Source organism: Marmota marmota, unplaced genomic scaffold (assembly GCF_001458135.2).
Source record: "Marmota marmota marmota unplaced genomic scaffold, marMar, whole genome shotgun sequence".
In the NCBI taxonomy this organism is placed as follows: domain Eukaryota; kingdom Metazoa; phylum Chordata; class Mammalia; order Rodentia; family Sciuridae; genus Marmota; species Marmota marmota.
The window spans coordinates 306,676-311,753 of record NW_025999932.1 but is presented as its reverse complement, the minus strand read 5'-3'; positions in this window follow the sequence as shown (position 1 = coordinate 311,753).

The following is a 5,078-nucleotide window of genomic DNA, read 5'->3' as shown; positions in this document are numbered from 1 at the left end:
ATTCTTCATTCTTGGGCACATTTTCTCAAGACTGGGGTGCAGGGAGTGAAACTATTTCTTTTTGTCGTCTGTTTTCCATAATGATGGCATGCAAACTCCGGGGTTCCCCAACCCAAAGCACACTGTGCTCCGTCTCAGAGACAGGACTTTCTGTCCCTTGTCTCTGAATATTTTGCAAAGTCACAGGTAACACACACACACACACACACACACACACACACACACACACACACGGCCCAACCCTGGCCACCACTCAGGGAGCCCTGAGGCGGACGGTAAGCCTGGCACCCCTCCAGGAGGAGGGGACCTGGAAACCAGACTGGAGAGTCCTGCTTCTGAAATCCCCACACCCGAAAATGGTGATGAAAAGGGACAGTGAGTCACCTCCACCCCAGTGGCTGCCCACTTTGCTTTCTGAGCTCACGGCTCTAATTCTTAGAATTAGAATGTCATTGCTAGGGGAATTTTTTGACCAGGTCCTTGGTTTGAAGGTGGGGTTAGCCATCATGGAACATGCGGATTCCGGAGAAATGATAAATGTCCCTAGGAATGATCTTCAAGGAGAACTAGAAATCGGTGAAGTCATGCACATTTGGCCTGAGTGTCGGGCACTCCCAGAAAGCCTCCTGGTGCCGCAAGGATGCCTCAGCCTGCAAACACCACAGAGCTCGGAGCAGACAGAACGTTTGTTATGTTAATTTTCCTGCCCTCCCTTAAGGAGGAGCATGGTTTCCAAAATACACGTGGTGTCAGTGAACTAGGAGCACCTCCAGTGAGCCAGCTCTTGCCATGTTTGTGGGGCCTAAACCAGGGACATGGCAGGCTTCAAGGAGGGTGTAAACTCCTATCAGAGTTTCTACATGCTGGTGAGGGTCTGAAGAAGACAGCGTGCTTCTGGAGCACTCAGCTCCCCCCGCAGGTCAGTGAGAGCTTCTCTGGGCAGTCTGCAGTAGTGCAGCACCTACATCAGGTGACCAGGTGTCAGCATGGCCTCAGCAGGATGCAGTCTTCCAGGTGCCCTGCCGGCTATTAGCCTGGTCCCCAACCCCCCCCATATTCTCAATGCATCTTTTCTACCCAGGTAGCTCCCAACAGTAGTACCTCCCATGGTGCAGATGCTGAACTTGATCTAGATCCCTGAGCATTGCAGGGAGCAGCTGTGGAGAGCAGAGGAGGATGCCCACCCCAGAGAACTTCTGCCTAGTGACCAGTGCAGAGTGTGTGCTGTGGGTCAGAAATGGAAAACAATCTAGATAATGTGTTTCAAAAGTGGAAAGAGCCATCAGCTCTATCTTGTGCCTGAGACAGCAATGAAGTGGACAGTCCAGCCCCACTAGGGGCAGGAGTTCAGACCAGGCAGCAGACACCCTACCTGGCAGCTCCTCTTTCCTGCCCAGAAAGCAGGGATGGGGTGGGGTGGAAACGAGGTGTTGGGAGCAGTGCAGGGTCCACAGGCCCCTGCTGCTCTTGCCTTCTTGGGGTCACAATGCCACCACAATAGAACCAGTCCTGCATCCAGCACCTGCAGGCCGAGCACTTGCTGTCTTGCCTGAAAAGATGCTGGGCATTGACCAGCCAATCAGTGCCTTTGCAGCTATTTTTGGGGTATAATGGAAATCACAGTGATTTTGTCAGATTTTGGCACATTTGAGACACATGTGTACACTTGTGAAGACATCACGGTCACGTTGAAGACATGTTCAGATCCAGAAAGGTTTCCCTACAGCCTTCTGCAGTTCCTGTCTCCTGGATCCCTGCCCTGCCTTGAGTCTGGGTCCCTGGGCAAAGCCATGGCCAGCTTCCTGTCACTACGGGCTATTCTGCGTTTCTTAGAGGGGCACATGAAAGGAAGCATGTGGTGTGCACGTTCCTCTATCCCCTGTCAGTACCTGTGTCTTCGGAGCTGTCTGTGCTGGTGCGTGTATCAGCAGTGATGCTCACTTGCGTGGGTCTGACACTGTTTATCATTCACCTCTTCATGGACATTTGGCTTGTTTCTGGAGTTTTTATCATTACAAATCTGCCATGAACATTTGTGCACAAGTCATCACATGTGAATACGTTTTCTCTTCGTGAAACACCTAGGAGCAGCATTGTAGGCACTTTTAAGGAAACTCAACCCCTCCAAGGGCTCTGCCACTTCCCATCACCACAGCAGCGTGTGTGCTGCACCTGCTGCGTGTTGGCCATGGGCAGCTTCAAGGTCTGCCTTCCAGGTCTATAGGAGCACCCCTTGTTTAAACATGTACTTCCCCAGCAACTTAGGAATTGGAGCAAATTCTCATGAGCTGCTGCCATTCAAATACCTTCTCTGGTGAAGTGTCTGTTTAAGTGTTGTTTCTTCCTTTCTCTTAGCTTGGGATGATTGCTTTTCTGATTGCTGAATTTCAAGAATTCTTTGCATGTTTTCGATATAAGTCCCTTATCAGATGTGTGGTTTGCAAATATTCCCAGTCTGTGGCTGGTGTTTTCATTCTGTCAAAATTGTCTTTCAAAGAACAGAATTTTTTTAAATTAGTGCATTTTAATGATACAGAATAATGGGTTTTGTTGTGGCATACTCATACATGCAAATGATGTACTGTGGCCATAGCCACCCCAGCCCCTGGTTTCCTTCCTCTCCTCTGATAGTCTCCCTGCTACTCTCCTGTCATCCCCCAGATCCCACCTGTGCAGGAAAACATGTGATACCTGTCCTTGTGTCTGGCTCATTTGGCTTTACTTGATGGTCTCCGATTCCATTCATTTCCCTGCAAACAACACAATTTCGTTCTTTCTGGTTGCATAATAGTCCACTGTGTATATACACCACATTTTCTCTATACTCACATACACCTGGGCTGATCCTGTGACTTGGCTAATGTGAGTTGTACCATGATAAACATGGGCATGCTGGTATCTCTACAGCTTTAATTCCTCCGTGTGGTATAGTGGGGTCCATGGTGGCTGTCTTTCTAACTGTGTGAGGAGCCTCCCTGCTGGGTGAGATGGAGTCTCAATGTGGTTTTCATTTGATTTCCCTGATGGTGGATGATGTGGAGTATCTTTTTCAAATACTTATTGGCCACTCATAGGTCTTTCGAGAAGCATCTGTTCATTCCAGTTGCCTGCTGACTGGCCAGTGTTATGTTTTAGTCCTTTATCTATTCCACTCTCACCCGCTGCAGAGGACCCGCTGGCCAGCTCTCCCTCCCACTTCTCTCCACCGGTGTCCCCTTAGGTGTGCACTCACTGGTGCTCCGACCTGGGTTCTCGCTCCTGCTTCCTGGAGTCCTGGGCTGGGTTCCTGGGTCTTGAGCATTTCCCCATGTTTTCTTCCACAGTTTTGGGTCTCGTGTGAGGTCTCTGGTCCACTCTGAGTCGGCCTGTGCAGGGTGAGAGGGTCTCATTCTTCTACAGGTAGACATCTGGTTTCCCCAGGCTCTTCTCTCCAGCCTGTGAGTGGCCCCGGTCACAGGCCAGAGTTGGGGGCCCTGTGGCTGTCTTGCGTCCCTCCTGTTCACCATGCTGCTTTGTGACCATGGTCTCCAGTACACCTGAATCAGTCTTGGGCCTCCATGCTGCTCGGTTTGCCCACAGAGCAGAGCCCTGGACTTGGAAGCGACTTGGAAATGTTTTCATTAGTGGGCTTTGCTCTTGGGGTCAGCTCTGCCGGGCCGAGTGCCACAGGATGTCTTCCAGACGCCGTGTGGCTTCATGCTGCGCGCCTGGGAGCAGGACCCGTTTGAGTTGGTGATCCTTGCGGGCTGGGAAAGTAGCTTCTATTTCCAGTATTCCATGAGGCCTTTCTTCTTAAAATCAGGGGAGAATGCGGGGAGTTGCCAGAAGTTTCTTCTGCATCTACCGATAGGGTCTTTTCCCTTTCATCAGTACGTGCACCACCGCGATTCGCCTCCAACGTCCAGCAGGTCCTGCGTCCCTGTGACCCCACTTGGTCATGACACTCCCCCTTCAGACAGCTGCTGGTTTCCGCTTGCAAGGCCTCGTTGGGAAACTTCCCTGTCCACACGCCCGCTTCCCCGGTGGCTGCTGCTGTGTGCAGTGCGGGAGCCCTGGGCACGCTCAAGGGAGGCTGCCTCCCCGCAGGTTGTGCTGCTCCTGCCAGGCCCCAGCGTGGGTGCCGTGGTGGTTTCAATACACAGAGTGCGGTGGAGGGAACTGGTGGGGCCCTGGTCACCTCTGCGTCTGTCTGTGAGTGTGAAGTCATGGATTGCTGGGCTGTGGTGGGGCACACAAAGGTCACAGCCCTTCTTGGCCAAGATGCCGGCTCGTCCTACTTTCCAGGCATTCCCAGCTCCAAAGCTCAGACTCCTGGTCCCAGGTCCATGAGGACTTCTGCCCTGCCTTGTCCCCCGGGCGAAACATTGCAGTCTGACACTTGCAGTGGGATTCTGTGCCAAACACTCACATGCAAGAGGCCCACGGAATCTGCACCAACCCTCCACAGAAATGCTGTCCGACTCCCTGGCAGGCTGCACCTCCTGTACCCAAGGCCTGAGGTTCTGTCCGGGGTCCCAGGTGGTGGAGACGCCGTGGTTTCCCTGCAGCCCAGGAGTCCTGGCATGGCGGCTGGGGTCTCTTGTTCATGTCTCTGGGGCTGGAGCTGCCTTGGAGGGGGCCTGGTACCAGGATTCAGGGTGAGGCTGTGGCTTGGGCGGTAACTGCTGCTCATCTGGAAAGCTGCCCCAACACAGGGTGGCCCTGGACTGACTCCCACCGCAGGTCTGCGTCATGGATGTAAGTGACAGACTTGCAGAGGGTTCACCTTTCCCTCTGACTGGGCAGGCGAAGGCAGGCATCAGGAGAGCTCCACGCTCCTCGCTTCTGGCTGCCAGAAGGTGGACGCTGTCCTCTGCACTCAGGCCGGAGCCGTCCTGGAGAGAACACTCTGGGCTGACCTGACCCTGCCGCTGCTGGAGGGCTAGGAAGGGCTGGGGAGGTAGTCCTGGGGCCAACAGTCCCACCGGGCTGGGTGAAGAGCCCTATGACAGATGGCGCCGTAGACCACCGTGCCAGGAGCACGTGAGCACTGTTATTAGAGGCGAGGAGCAGTGGCGGGCGTCTCCCGTCAGAGGCCG